Here is a 16,526-nt window from a genome sequence, read left to right on the forward strand (position 1 = left end):
CCAAAGGAATAGAAATGTTCATCACTCCAGCGGCGAAAGAGCCGAAGAAAGAGAGAACAGCCAGCTGCCAGAAGGCATTGCAGAAGATAGCCAAGATAGCGCACAATGCACATGTTGCCAGGACAAAAGTGTACTCGGAAGTACGCCTGAGCGGAGACTTGGAGGCTAACATTCCATAGACCAGTCGAGCTAGCAGATCAGCCAACTGTACGAGGAGTGTAAGCAGAGAGATCTTGTCCGCACTCGCACCAAGTCTCTTGGCCTGACCACTGATCTGTCCCAAGAAGTGAGGACTTCCCATGCTCACCGCAAAGACAGAAAATGCCATAGTGAGGAACAGTGGGTGACGAAGGTATCGCAGAGCCATCAATTCCATAACAGCAGTGCGTACCTTCTCGCGGAGTGTTTTTTCTGCGGCAGGATTAGTTGCATCCTTTCCTTCCTCGGCAGGAACCTCTTTTTCCTCCAGAGGGAAGTGACTTTCCGGATTGGCATAAATCAGTCCACTCAAAGAGAGAAGAGCGAAAATTCCAGCCAGTGCCAGGAAGCCGTAGTGCATGCCCGCCGCATTGAAAAGTGGTCTCAGTATGTAGGGCATAATGATTGCACCTAAACATCCACCTGAGAGTGCGATCGTCATAGCCATGGGTTTTCTGGTAGTAAAAAACTTTCCAGTACAGCCCACTGATGCAGTGATCATAAAAGAAGAACCCACTCCAACGCACACCCCAAGGCTTCCGATTAGATATACTGCCGAAGTAGCAAAACAGCTGATCGAGAAGCCTAGTGCGCAAATGATACAGCCAGCGGACACGACTGGACCATTACCGTAACGAGCCAACAGTCCGCTGGTGAGGGGAGAAGTCATGAGGGAGAGTGTCCCAATGCATCCAGAAATCCAAGCGGCGTCAGTCGTAGTGGTGTCCGGAAACTCCGCCACGACAAAAGCCCTCCAAACGGAGAAGGATTTCAAAAAGCCAGTCAGCAGAAAAGTGACCACAAAGGTCATGGCGGATACCAACCACCCGTATCCGCCATCAGGAGCGACACGTTCGCTCACAAGAACCATTGGTTCCTTCATATCGATAGCTACAGAAGTGTTGGGCACATCCGTAGCAACCGATCTGCTCGCCTCCAGCGAGATTGACATGCCAGAAAGATGGACGTTCTTGGCATCACCGGTCGAAACAGTCTTATCACCAACGCAAGACATGATTATCAATTCGAATCCGTTAAAACGAATCCACCGGTAACGTGATGGAAAATTAAAAGGGTCGACTCCCGGCCGCAAAAACGAGTAAACGATAAATCGAGTAAACGAAAAAACAGCGAGGAGCCGAGGACGCGCGCGCGAAGAACACTTCCTTATATACCCCCCGAGATGAAAAATTTCCTAGAAAATTTTGGAAAATTCCGAGAATTACTCGAAAATTTCGTATAACATTCTTATGTAAGCCTTTGGTACAACCAGTCGAATTATTTCCTGGAAATTCTAGAGAATTCCGAGAAAATATTGGAACTTCCCTTCCGCGACTACGGATGGTTCCAGCTTATTTCGATTATTCAACAACGCAATCTAGCTTCCCGTTAATTATTTTACATCAAAGAACACTTCTCCCCCAAATTAAATGAAATTATTTACTTCTAAAATAAAATACAACAACAACAGCAGCACATGCATACATCGGATTCTTCTCTTTCCCATCCCATATCGGCAGTGTGCATTACTTATAGAATGACTTACCTCATCGATTCTACTACGTCACCAGATGCTTCATTTCACCGCATGCTTTATTAAGTTAAAAAAATCAGGAAAATTCCAAAAGGTGTCCAATTAACCTCCAGACCCAAACACCAGCACCAAACATTGAATTTCAGTTTGCGTGTCAAAGTGTCGTAACCTGGGGGTAGCGGCTGCCAACAAAACGTTTAGAGAAGGGCAGCCGTACCAAAAAAAAAAGAAAAAATAGGAGAAGCGAAACCGCAGTTTCGCCCCCCGTCAACGCCCAAGAAAGTTTTACTTTGCTTTGGCAAGTTAGAAGTGAATATTAGAAAAACTCGAAAAACTCAAGAAAACATTTTTTTTGTTTTTTTTAAACTTTTAAAACTTTTTTTTTAAGTTTTTAAGTTTTTTTTGTTTTTTTTTTGTTTTTTTTATTTTTTATTTTTTTTGGGGGTTTTTTGTTTTTTTTTTTAGCCTTCTGCAGCTGGCATAGTCGTGTGAGCAGTTTATTCAATGATGCTCACAGTTCTTTGCAGCTATATCCATTTAGCTTTCTTCCTTAGGAAGGAAGCACATGATCATTCCCAATATTGCGCCGAACCACAAGTGAACGGTGTTCAGGATGAGCAGGCCTGGCACATCGGCGTCAGTTGGAACTTCGGGGCCCACAGAGCGATATATGACACCCGAGAGGCCCTGGAACCAGCGAGCCAGATTGAGAGTGTTGCTCATGTTTTTGGCGCCGTGATTGTAAGACAGCACCAAAGGAATAGAAATGTTCATCACTCCAGCGGCGAAAGAGCCGAAGAAAGAGAGAACAGCCAGCTGCCAGAAGGCATTGCAGAAGATAGCCAAGATAGCGCACAATGCACATGTTGCCAGGACAAAAGTGTACTCGGAAGTACGCCTGAGCGGAGACTTGGAGGCTAACATTCCATAGACCAGTCGAGCTAGCAGATCAGCCAACTGTACGAGGAGTGTAAGCAGAGAGATCTTGTCCGCACTCGCACCAAGTCTCTTGGCCTGACCACTGATCTGTCCCAAGAAGTGAGGACTTCCCATGCTCACCGCAAAGACAGAAAATGCCATAGTGAGGAACAGTGGGTGACGAAGGTATCGCAGAGCCATCAATTCCATAACAGCAGTGCGTACCTTCTCGCGGAGTGTTTTTTCTGCGGCAGGATTAGTTGCATCCTTTCCTTCCTCGGCAGGAACCTCTTTTTCCTCCAGAGGGAAGTGACTTTCCGGATTGGCATAAATCAGTCCACTCAAAGAGAGAAGAGCGAAAATTCCAGCCAGTGCCAGGAAGCCGTAGTGCATGCCCGCCGCATTGAAAAGTGGTCTCAGTATGTAGGGCATAATGATTGCACCTAAACATCCACCTGAGAGTGCGATCGTCATAGCCATGGGTTTTCTGGTAGTAAAAAACTTTCCAGTACAGCCCACTGATGCAGTGATCATAAAAGAAGAACCCACTCCAACGCACACCCCAAGGCTTCCGATTAGATATACTGCCGAAGTAGCAAAACAGCTGATCGAGAAGCCTAGTGCGCAAATGATACAGCCAGCGGACACGACTGGACCATTACCGTAACGAGCCAACAGTCCGCTGGTGAGGGGAGAAGTCATGAGGGAGAGTGTCCCAATGCATCCAGAAATCCAAGCGGCGTCAGTCGTAGTGGTGTCCGGAAACTCCGCCACGACAAAAGCCCTCCAAACGGAGAAGGATTTCAAAAAGCCAGTCAGCAGAAAAGTGACCACAAAGGTCATGGCGGATACCAACCACCCGTATCCGCCATCAGGAGCGACACGTTCGCTCACAAGAACCATTGGTTCCTTCATATCGATAGCTACAGAAGTGTTGGGCACATCCGTAGCAACCGATCTGCTCGCCTCCAGCGAGATTGACATGCCAGAAAGATGGACGTTCTTGGCATCACCGGTCGAAACAGTCTTATCACCAACGCAAGACATGATTATCAATTCGAATCCGTTAAAACGAATCCACCGGTAACGTGATGGAAAATTAAAAGGGTCGACTCCCGGCCGCAAAAACGAGTAAACGATAAATCGAGTAAACGAAAAAACAGCGAGGAGCCGAGGACGCGCGCGCGAAGAACACTTCCTTATATACCCCCCGAGATGAAAAATTTCCTAGAAAATTTTGGAAAATTCCGAGAATTACTCGAAAATTTCGTATAACATTCTTATGTAAGCCTTTGGTACAACCAGTCGAATTATTTCCTGGAAATTCTAGAGAATTCCGAGAAAATATTGGAACTTCCCTTCCGCGACTACGGATGGTTCCAGCTTATTTCGATTATTCAACAACGCAATCTAGCTTCCCGTTAATTATTTTACATCAAAGAACACTTCTCCCCCAAATTAAATGAAATTATTTACTTCTAAAATAAAATACAACAACAACAGCAGCACATGCATACATCGGATTCTTCTCTTTCCCATCCCATATCGGCAGTGTGCATTACTTATAGAATGACTTACCTCATCGATTCTACTACGTCACCAGATGCTTCATTTCACCGCATGCTTTATTAAGTTAAAAAAATCAGGAAAATTCCAAAAGGTGCCCAATTAACCTCCAGACCCAAACACCAGCACCAAACATTGAATTTCAGTTTGCGTGTCAAAGTGTCGTAACCTGGGGGTAGCGGCTGCCAACAAAACGTTTAGAGAAGGGCAGCCGTACCAAAAAAAAAAGAAAAAATAGGAGAAGCGAAACCGCAGTTTCGCCCCCCGTCAACGCCCAAGAAAGTTTTACTTTGCTTTGGCAAGTTAGAAGTGAATATTAGAAAAACTCGAAAAACTCAAGAAAACATTTTTTTTGTTTTTTTTAAACTTTTAAAACTTTTTTTTTAAGTTTTTAAGTTTTTTTTGTTTTTTTTTTGTTTTTTTTATTTTTTATTTTTTTTGGGGGGTTTTTTTTTTTTTTTTTAGCCTTCTGCAGCTGGCATAGTCGTGTGAGCAGTTTATTCAATGATGCTCACAGTTCTTTGCAGCTATATCCATTTAGCTTTCTTCCTTAGGAAGGAAGCACATGATCATTCCCAATATTGCGCCGAACCACAAGTGAACGGTGTTCAGGATGAGCAGGCCTGGCACATCGGCGTCAGTTGGAACTTCGGGGCCCACAGAGCGATATATGACACCCGAGAGGCCCTGGAACCAGCGAGCCAGATTGAGAGTGTTGCTCATGTTTTTGGCGCCGTGATTGTAAGACAGCACCAAAGGAATAGAAATGTTCATCACTCCAGCGGCGAAAGAGCCGAAGAAAGAGAGAACAGCCAGCTGCCAGAAGGCATTGCAGAAGATAGCCAAGATAGCGCACAATGCACATGTTGCCAGGACAAAAGTGTACTCGGAAGTACGCCTGAGCGGAGACTTGGAGGCTAACATTCCATAGACCAGTCGAGCTAGCAGATCAGCCAACTGTACGAGGAGTGTAAGCAGAGAGATCTTGTCCGCACTCGCACCAAGTCTCTTGGCCTGACCACTGATCTGTCCCAAGAAGTGAGGACTTCCCATGCTCACCGCAAAGACAGAAAATGCCATAGTGAGGAACAGTGGGTGACGAAGGTATCGCAGAGCCATCAATTCCATAACAGCAGTGCGTACCTTCTCGCGGAGTGTTTTTTCTGCGGCAGGATTAGTTGCATCCTTTCCTTCCTCGGCAGGAACCTCTTTTTCCTCCAGAGGGAAGTGACTTTCCGGATTGGCATAAATCAGTCCACTCAAAGAGAGAAGAGCGAAAATTCCAGCCAGTGCCAGGAAGCCGTAGTGCATGCCCGCCGCATTGAAAAGTGGTCTCAGTATGTAGGGCATAATGATTGCACCTAAACATCCACCTGAGAGTGCGATCGTCATAGCCATGGGTTTTCTGGTAGTAAAAAACTTTCCAGTACAGCCCACTGATGCAGTGATCATAAAAGAAGAACCCACTCCAACGCACACCCCAAGGCTTCCGATTAGATATACTGCCGAAGTAGCAAAACAGCTGATCGAGAAGCCTAGTGCGCAAATGATACAGCCAGCGGACACGACTGGACCATTACCGTAACGAGCCAACAGTCCGCTGGTGAGGGGAGAAGTCATGAGGGAGAGTGTCCCAATGCATCCAGAAATCCAAGCGGCGTCAGTCGTAGTGGTGTCCGGAAACTCCGCCACGACAAAAGCCCTCCAAACGGAGAAGGATTTCAAAAAGCCAGTCAGCAGAAAAGTGACCACAAAGGTCATGGCGGATACCAACCACCCGTATCCGCCATCAGGAGCGACACGTTCGCTCACAAGAACCATTGGTTCCTTCATATCGATAGCTACAGAAGTGTTGGGCACATCCGTAGCAACCGATCTGCTCGCCTCCAGCGAGATTGACATGCCAGAAAGATGGACGTTCTTGGCATCACCGGTCGAAACAGTCTTATCACCAACGCAAGACATGATTATCAATTCGAATCCGTTAAAACGAATCCACCGGTAACGTGATGGAAAATTAAAAGGGTCGACTCCCGGCCGCAAAAACGAGTAAACGATAAATCGAGTAAACGAAAAAACAGCGAGGAGCCGAGGACGCGCGCGCGAAGAACACTTCCTTATATACCCCCCGAGATGAAAAATTTCCTAGAAAATTTTGGAAAATTCCGAGAATTACTCGAAAATTTCGTATAACATTCTTATGTAAGCCTTTGGTACAACCAGTCGAATTATTTCCTGGAAATTCTAGAGAATTCCGAGAAAATATTGGAACTTCCCTTCCGCGACTACGGATGGTTCCAGCTTATTTCGATTATTCAACAACGCAATCTAGCTTCCCGTTAATTATTTTACATCAAAGAACACTTCTCCCCCAAATTAAATGAAATTATTTACTTCTAAAATAAAATACAACAACAACAGCAGCACATGCATACATCGGATTCTTCTCTTTCCCATCCCATATCGGCAGTGTGCATTACTTATAGAATGACTTACCTCATCGATTCTACTACGTCACCAGATGCTTCATTTCACCGCATGCTTTATTAAGTTAAAAAAATCAGGAAAATTCCAAAAGGTGTCCAATTAACCTCCAGACCCAAACACCAGCACCAAACATTGAATTTCAGTTTGCGTGTCAAAGTGTCGTAACCTGGGGGTAGCGGCTGCCAACAAAACGTTTAGAGAAGGGCAGCCGTACCAAAAAAAAAAGAAAAAATAGGAGAAGCGAAACCGCAGTTTCGCCCCCCGTCAACGCCCAAGAAAGTTTTACTTTGCTTTGGCAAGTTAGAAGTGAATATTAGAAAAACTCGAAAAACTCAAGAAAACATTTTTTTTGTTTTTTTTAAACTTTTAAAACTTTTTTTTTAAGTTTTTAAGTTTTTTTTGTTTTTTTTTTGTTTTTTTTTATTTTTTATTTTTTTTGGGGGTTTTTTGTTTTTTTTTTTAGCCTTCTGCAGCTGGCATAGTCGTGTGAGCAGTTTATTCAATGATGCTCACAGTTCTTTGCAGCTATATCCATTTAGCTTTCTTCCTTAGGAAGGAAGCACATGATCATTCCCAATATTGCGCCGAACCACAAGTGAACGGTGTTCAGGATGAGCAGGCCTGGCACATCGGCGTCAGTTGGAACTTCGGGGCCCACAGAGCGATATATGACACCCGAGAGGCCCTGGAACCAGCGAGCCAGATTGAGAGTGTTGCTCATGTTTTTGGCGCCGTGATTGTAAGACAGCACCAAAGGAATAGAAATGTTCATCACTCCAGCGGCGAAAGAGCCGAAGAAAGAGAGAACAGCCAGCTGCCAGAAGGCATTGCAGAAGATAGCCAAGATAGCGCACAATGCACATGTTGCCAGGACAAAAGTGTACTCGGAAGTACGCCTGAGCGGAGACTTGGAGGCTAACATTCCATAGACCAGTCGAGCTAGCAGATCAGCCAACTGTACGAGGAGTGTAAGCAGAGAGATCTTGTCCGCACTCGCACCAAGTCTCTTGGCCTGACCACTGATCTGTCCCAAGAAGTGAGGACTTCCCATGCTCACCGCAAAGACAGAAAATGCCATAGTGAGGAACAGTGGGTGACGAAGGTATCGCAGAGCCATCAATTCCATAACAGCAGTGCGTACCTTCTCGCGGAGTGTTTTTTCTGCGGCAGGATTAGTTGCATCCTTTCCTTCCTCGGCAGGAACCTCTTTTTCCTCCAGAGGGAAGTGACTTTCCGGATTGGCATAAATCAGTCCACTCAAAGAGAGAAGAGCGAAAATTCCAGCCAGTGCCAGGAAGCCGTAGTGCATGCCCGCCGCATTGAAAAGTGGTCTCAGTATGTAGGGCATAATGATTGCACCTAAACATCCACCTGAGAGTGCGATCGTCATAGCCATGGGTTTTCTGGTAGTAAAAAACTTTCCAGTACAGCCCACTGATGCAGTGATCATAAAAGAAGAACCCACTCCAACGCACACCCCAAGGCTTCCGATTAGATATACTGCCGAAGTAGCAAAACAGCTGATCGAGAAGCCTAGTGCGCAAATGATACAGCCAGCGGACACGACTGGACCATTACCGTAACGAGCCAACAGTCCGCTGGTGAGGGGAGAAGTCATGAGGGAGAGTGTCCCAATGCATCCAGAAATCCAAGCGGCGTCAGTCGTAGTGGTGTCCGGAAACTCCGCCACGACAAAAGCCCTCCAAACGGAGAAGGATTTCAAAAAGCCAGTCAGCAGAAAAGTGACCACAAAGGTCATGGCGGATACCAACCACCCGTATCCGCCATCAGGAGCGACACGTTCGCTCACAAGAACCATTGGTTCCTTCATATCGATAGCTACAGAAGTGTTGGGCACATCCGTAGCAACCGATCTGCTCGCCTCCAGCGAGATTGACATGCCAGAAAGATGGACGTTCTTGGCATCACCGGTCGAAACAGTCTTATCACCAACGCAAGACATGATTATCAATTCGAATCCGTTAAAACGAATCCACCGGTAACGTGATGGAAAATTAAAAGGGTCGACTCCCGGCCGCAAAAACGAGTAAACGATAAATCGAGTAAACGAAAAAACAGCGAGGAGCCGAGGACGCGCGCGCGAAGAACACTTCCTTATATACCCCCCGAGATGAAAAATTTCCTAGAAAATTTTGGAAAATTCCGAGAATTACTCGAAAATTTCGTATAACATTCTTATGTAAGCCTTTGGTACAACCAGTCGAATTATTTCCTGGAAATTCTAGAGAATTCCGAGAAAATATTGGAACTTCCCTTCCGCGACTACGGATGGTTCCAGCTTATTTCGATTATTCAACAACGCAATCTAGCTTCCCGTTAATTATTTTACATCAAAGAACACTTCTCCCCCAAATTAAATGAAATTATTTACTTCTAAAATAAAATACAACAACAACAGCAGCACATGCATACATCGGATTCTTCTCTTTCCCATCCCATATCGGCAGTGTGCATTACTTATAGAATGACTTACCTCATCGATTCTACTACGTCACCAGATGCTTCATTTCACCGCATGCTTTATTAAGTTAAAAAAATCAGGAAAATTCCAAAAGGTGCCCAATTAACCTCCAGACCCAAACACCAGCACCAAACATTGAATTTCAGTTTGCGTGTCAAAGTGTCGTAACCTGGGGGTAGCGGCTGCCAACAAAACGTTTAGAGAAGGGCAGCCGTACCAAAAAAAAAAGAAAAAATAGGAGAAGCGAAACCGCAGTTTCGCCCCCCGTCAACGCCCAAGAAAGTTTTACTTTGCTTTGGCAAGTTAGAAGTGAATATTAGAAAAACTCGAAAAACTCAAGAAAACATTTTTTTTGTTTTTTTTAAACTTTTAAAACTTTTTTTTTAAGTTTTTAAGTTTTTTTTGTTTTTTTTTTGTTTTTTTTATTTTTTATTTTTTTTGGGGGTTTTTTGTTTTTTTTTTAGCCTTCTGCAGCTGGCATAGTCGTGTGAGCAGTTTATTCAATGATGCTCACAGTTCTTTGCAGCTATATCCATTTAGCTTTCTTCCTTAGGAAGGAAGCACATGATCATTCCCAATATTGCGCCGAACCACAAGTGAACGGTGTTCAGGATGAGCAGGCCTGGCACATCGGCGTCAGTTGGAACTTCGGGGCCCACAGAGCGATATATGACACCCGAGAGGCCCTGGAACCAGCGAGCCAGATTGAGAGTGTTGCTCATGTTTTTGGCGCCGTGATTGTAAGACAGCACCAAAGGAATAGAAATGTTCATCACTCCAGCGGCGAAAGAGCCGAAGAAAGAGAGAACAGCCAGCTGCCAGAAGGCATTGCAGAAGATAGCCAAGATAGCGCACAATGCACATGTTGCCAGGACAAAAGTGTACTCGGAAGTACGCCTGAGCGGAGACTTGGAGGCTAACATTCCATAGACCAGTCGAGCTAGCAGATCAGCCAACTGTACGAGGAGTGTAAGCAGAGAGATCTTGTCCGCACTCGCACCAAGTCTCTTGGCCTGACCACTGATCTGTCCCAAGAAGTGAGGACTTCCCATGCTCACCGCAAAGACAGAAAATGCCATAGTGAGGAACAGTGGGTGACGAAGGTATCGCAGAGCCATCAATTCCATAACAGCAGTGCGTACCTTCTCGCGGAGTGTTTTTTCTGCGGCAGGATTAGTTGCATCCTTTCCTTCCTCGGCAGGAACCTCTTTTTCCTCCAGAGGGAAGTGACTTTCCGGATTGGCATAAATCAGTCCACTCAAAGAGAGAAGAGCGAAAATTCCAGCCAGTGCCAGGAAGCCGTAGTGCATGCCCGCCGCATTGAAAAGTGGTCTCAGTATGTAGGGCATAATGATTGCACCTAAACATCCACCTGAGAGTGCGATCGTCATAGCCATGGGTTTTCTGGTAGTAAAAAACTTTCCAGTACAGCCCACTGATGCAGTGATCATAAAAGAAGAACCCACTCCAACGCACACCCCAAGGCTTCCGATTAGATATACTGCCGAAGTAGCAAAACAGCTGATCGAGAAGCCTAGTGCGCAAATGATACAGCCAGCGGACACGACTGGACCATTACCGTAACGAGCCAACAGTCCGCTGGTGAGGGGAGAAGTCATGAGGGAGAGTGTCCCAATGCATCCAGAAATCCAAGCGGCGTCAGTCGTAGTGGTGTCCGGAAACTCCGCCACGACAAAAGCCCTCCAAACGGAGAAGGATTTCAAAAAGCCAGTCAGCAGAAAAGTGACCACAAAGGTCATGGCGGATACCAACCACCCGTATCCGCCATCAGGAGCGACACGTTCGCTCACAAGAACCATTGGTTCCTTCATATCGATAGCTACAGAAGTGTTGGGCACATCCGTAGCAACCGATCTGCTCGCCTCCAGCGAGATTGACATGCCAGAAAGATGGACGTTCTTGGCATCACCGGTCGAAACAGTCTTATCACCAACGCAAGACATGATTATCAATTCGAATCCGTTAAAACGAATCCACCGGTAACGTGATGGAAAATTAAAAGGGTCGACTCCCGGCCGCAAAAACGAGTAAACGATAAATCGAGTAAACGAAAAAACAGCGAGGAGCCGAGGACGCGCGCGCGAAGAACACTTCCTTATATACCCCCCGAGATGAAAAATTTCCTAGAAAATTTTGGAAAATTCCGAGAATTACTCGAAAATTTCGTATAACATTCTTATGTAAGCCTTTGGTACAACCAGTCGAATTATTTCCTGGAAATTCTAGAGAATTCCGAGAAAATATTGGAACTTCCCTTCCGCGACTACGGATGGTTCCAGCTTATTTCGATTACTCAACAACGCAATCTAGCTTCCCGTTAATTATTTTACATCAAAGAACACTTCTCCCCCAAATTAAATGAAATTATTTACTTCTAAAATAAAATACAACAACAACAGCAGCACATGCATACATCGGATTCTTCTCTTTCCCATCCCATATCGGCAGTGTGCATTACTTATAGAATGACTTACCTCATCGATTCTACTACGTCACCAGATGCTTCATTTCACCGCATGCTTTATTAAGTTAAAAAAATCAGGAAAATTCCAAAAGGTGTCCAATTAACCTCCAGACCCAAACACCAGCACCAAACATTGAATTTCAGTTTGCGTGTCAAAGTGTCGTAACCTGGGGGTAGCGGCTGCCAACAAAACGTTTAGAGAAGGGCAGCCGTACCAAAAAAAAAAGAAAAAATAGGAGAAGCGAAACCGCAGTTTCGCCCCCCGTCAACGCCCAAGAAAGTTTTACTTTGCTTTGGCAAGTTAGAAGTGAATATTAGAAAAACTCGAAAAACTCAAGAAAACATTTTTTTTGTTTTTTTTAAACTTTTAAAACTTTTTTTTTAAGTTTTTAAGTTTTTTTTGTTTTTTTTTTGTTTTTTTTATTTTTTATTTTTTTTGGGGGTTTTTTGTTTTTTTTTTTAGCCTTCTGCAGCTGGCATAGTCGTGTGAGCAGTTTATTCAATGATGCTCACAGTTCTTTGCAGCTATATCCATTTAGCTTTCTTCCTTAGGAAGGAAGCACATGATCATTCCCAATATTGCGCCGAACCACAAGTGAACGGTGTTCAGGATGAGCAGGCCTGGCACATCGGCGTCAGTTGGAACTTCGGGGCCCACAGAGCGATATATGACACCCGAGAGGCCCTGGAACCAGCGAGCCAGATTGAGAGTGTTGCTCATGTTTTTGGCGCCGTGATTGTAAGACAGCACCAAAGGAATAGAAATGTTCATCACTCCAGCGGCGAAAGAGCCGAAGAAAGAGAGAACAGCCAGCTGCCAGAAGGCATTGCAGAAGATAGCCAAGATAGCGCACAATGCACATGTTGCCAGGACAAAAGTGTACTCGGAAGTACGCCTGAGCGGAGACTTGGAGGCTAACATTCCATAGACCAGTCGAGCTAGCAGATCAGCCAACTGTACGAGGAGTGTAAGCAGAGAGATCTTGTCCGCACTCGCACCAAGTCTCTTGGCCTGACCACTGATCTGTCCCAAGAAGTGAGGACTTCCCATGCTCACCGCAAAGACAGAAAATGCCATAGTGAGGAACAGTGGGTGACGAAGGTATCGCAGAGCCATCAATTCCATAACAGCAGTGCGTACCTTCTCGCGGAGTGTTTTTTCTGCGGCAGGATTAGTTGCATCCTTTCCTTCCTCGGCAGGAACCTCTTTTTCCTCCAGAGGGAAGTGACTTTCCGGATTGGCATAAATCAGTCCACTCAAAGAGAGAAGAGCGAAAATTCCAGCCAGTGCCAGGAAGCCGTAGTGCATGCCCGCCGCATTGAAAAGTGGTCTCAGTATGTAGGGCATAATGATTGCACCTAAACATCCACCTGAGAGTGCGATCGTCATAGCCATGGGTTTTCTGGTAGTAAAAAACTTTCCAGTACAGCCCACTGATGCAGTGATCATAAAAGAAGAACCCACTCCAACGCACACCCCAAGGCTTCCGATTAGATATACTGCCGAAGTAGCAAAACAGCTGATCGAGAAGCCTAGTGCGCAAATGATACAGCCAGCGGACACGACTGGACCATTACCGTAACGAGCCAACAGTCCGCTGGTGAGGGGAGAAGTCATGAGGGAGAGTGTCCCAATGCATCCAGAAATCCAAGCGGCGTCAGTCGTAGTGGTGTCCGGAAACTCCGCCACGACAAAAGCCCTCCAAACGGAGAAGGATTTCAAAAAGCCAGTCAGCAGAAAAGTGACCACAAAGGTCATGGCGGATACCAACCACCCGTATCCGCCATCAGGAGCGACACGTTCGCTCACAAGAACCATTGGTTCCTTCATATCGATAGCTACAGAAGTGTTGGGCACATCCGTAGCAACCGATCTGCTCGCCTCCAGCGAGATTGACATGCCAGAAAGATGGACGTTCTTGGCATCACCGGTCGAAACAGTCTTATCACCAACGCAAGACATGATTATCAATTCGAATCCGTTAAAACGAATCCACCGGTAACGTGATGGAAAATTAAAAGGGTCGACTCCCGGCCGCAAAAACGAGTAAACGATAAATCGAGTAAACGAAAAAACAGCGAGGAGCCGAGGACGCGCGCGCGAAGAACACTTCCTTATATACCCCCCGAGATGAAAAATTTCCTAGAAAATTTTGGAAAATTCCGAGAATTACTCGAAAATTTCGTATAACATTCTTATGTAAGCCTTTGGTACAACCAGTCGAATTATTTCCTGGAAATTCTAGAGAATTCCGAGAAAATATTGGAACTTCCCTTCCGCGACTACGGATGGTTCCAGCTTATTTCGATTATTCAACAACGCAATCTAGCTTCCCGTTAATTATTTTACATCAAAGAACACTTCTCCCCCAAATTAAATGAAATTATTTACTTCTAAAATAAAATACAACAACAACAGCAGCACATGCATACATCGGATTCTTCTCTTTCCCATCCCATATCGGCAGTGTGCATTACTTATAGAATGACTTACCTCATCGATTCTACTACGTCACCAGATGCTTCATTTCACCGCATGCTTTATTAAGTTAAAAAAATCAGGAAAATTCCAAAAGGTGTCCAATTAACCTCCAGACCCAAACACCAGCACCAAACATTGAATTTCAGTTTGCGTGTCAAAGTGTCGTAACCTGGGGGTAGCGGCTGCCAACAAAACGTTTAGAGAAGGGCAGCCGTACCAAAAAAAAAAGAAAAAATAGGAGAAGCGAAACCGCAGTTTCGCCCCCCGTCAACGCCCAAGAAAGTTTTACTTTGCTTTGGCAAGTTAGAAGTGAATATTAGAAAAACTCGAAAAACTCAAGAAAACATTTTTTTTGTTTTTTTTAAACTTTTAAAACTTTTTTTTTAAGTTTTTAAGTTTTTTTTGTTTTTTTTTTGTTTTTTTTATTTTTTATTTTTTTTGGGGGTTTTTTGTTTTTTTTTTTAGCCTTCTGCAGCTGGCATAGTCGTGTGAGCAGTTTATTCAATGATGCTCACAGTTCTTTGCAGCTATATCCATTTAGCTTTCTTCCTTAGGAAGGAAGCACATGATCATTCCCAATATTGCGCCGAACCACAAGTGAACGGTGTTCAGGATGAGCAGGCCTGGCACATCGGCGTCAGTTGGAACTTCGGGGCCCACAGAGCGATATATGACACCCGAGAGGCCCTGGAACCAGCGAGCCAGATTGAGAGTGTTGCTCATGTTTTTGGCGCCGTGATTGTAAGACAGCACCAAAGGAATAGAAATGTTCATCACTCCAGCGGCGAAAGAGCCGAAGAAAGAGAGAACAGCCAGCTGCCAGAAGGCATTGCAGAAGATAGCCAAGATAGCGCACAATGCACATGTTGCCAGGACAAAAGTGTACTCGGAAGTACGCCTGAGCGGAGACTTGGAGGCTAACATTCCATAGACCAGTCGAGCTAGCAGATCAGCCAACTGTACGAGGAGTGTAAGCAGAGAGATCTTGTCCGCACTCGCACCAAGTCTCTTGGCCTGACCACTGATCTGTCCCAAGAAGTGAGGACTTCCCATGCTCACCGCAAAGACAGAAAATGCCATAGTGAGGAACAGTGGGTGACGAAGGTATCGCAGAGCCATCAATTCCATAACAGCAGTGCGTACCTTCTCGCGGAGTGTTTTTTCTGCGGCAGGATTAGTTGCATCCTTTCCTTCCTCGGCAGGAACCTCTTTTTCCTCCAGAGGGAAGTGACTTTCCGGATTGGCATAAATCAGTCCACTCAAAGAGAGAAGAGCGAAAATTCCAGCCAGTGCCAGGAAGCCGTAGTGCATGCCCGCCGCATTGAAAAGTGGTCTCAGTATGTAGGGCATAATGATTGCACCTAAACATCCACCTGAGAGTGCGATCGTCATAGCCATGGGTTTTCTGGTAGTAAAAAACTTTCCAGTACAGCCCACTGATGCAGTGATCATAAAAGAAGAACCCACTCCAACGCACACCCCAAGGCTTCCGATTAGATATACTGCCGAAGTAGCAAAACAGCTGATCGAGAAGCCTAGTGCGCAAATGATACAGCCAGCGGACACGACTGGACCATTACCGTAACGAGCCAACAGTCCGCTGGTGAGGGGAGAAGTCATGAGGGAGAGTGTCCCAATGCATCCAGAAATCCAAGCGGCGTCAGTCGTAGTGGTGTCCGGAAACTCCGCCACGACAAAAGCCCTCCAAACGGAGAAGGATTTCAAAAAGCCAGTCAGCAGAAAAGTGACCACAAAGGTCATGGCGGATACCAACCACCCGTATCCGCCATCAGGAGCGACACGTTCGCTCACAAGAACCATTGGTTCCTTCATATCGATAGCTACAGAAGTGTTGGGCACATCCGTAGCAACCGATCTGCTCGCCTCCAGCGAGATTGACATGCCAGAAAGATGGACGTTCTTGGCATCACCGGTCGAAACAGTCTTATCACCAACGCAAGACATGATTATCAATTCGAATCCGTTAAAACGAATCCACCGGTAACGTGATGGAAAATTAAAAGGGTCGACTCCCGGCCGCAAAAACGAGTAAACGATAAATCGAGTAAACGAAAAAACAGCGAGGAGCCGAGGACGCGCGCGCGAAGAACACTTCCTTATATACCCCCCGAGATGAAAAATTTCCTAGAAAATTTTGGAAAATTCCGAGAATTACTCGAAAATTTCGTATAACATTCTTATGTAAGCCTTTGGTACAACCAGTCGAATTATTTCCTGGAAATTCTAGAGAATTCCGAGAAAATATTGGAACTTCCCTTCCGCGACTACGGATGGTTCCAGCTTATTTCGATTATTCAACAACGCAATCTAGCTTCCCGTTAATTATTTTACATCAAAGAACACTTCTCCCCCA

This window comes from Pholcus phalangioides, unplaced genomic scaffold, assembly GCF_987345545.1.
Source record: "Pholcus phalangioides strain wild (caught in Gottingen) unplaced genomic scaffold, Ppha-v1.0 ptg000172l_1, whole genome shotgun sequence".
In the NCBI taxonomy this organism is placed as follows: Eukaryota; Metazoa; Arthropoda; class Arachnida; order Araneae; family Pholcidae; genus Pholcus; species Pholcus phalangioides.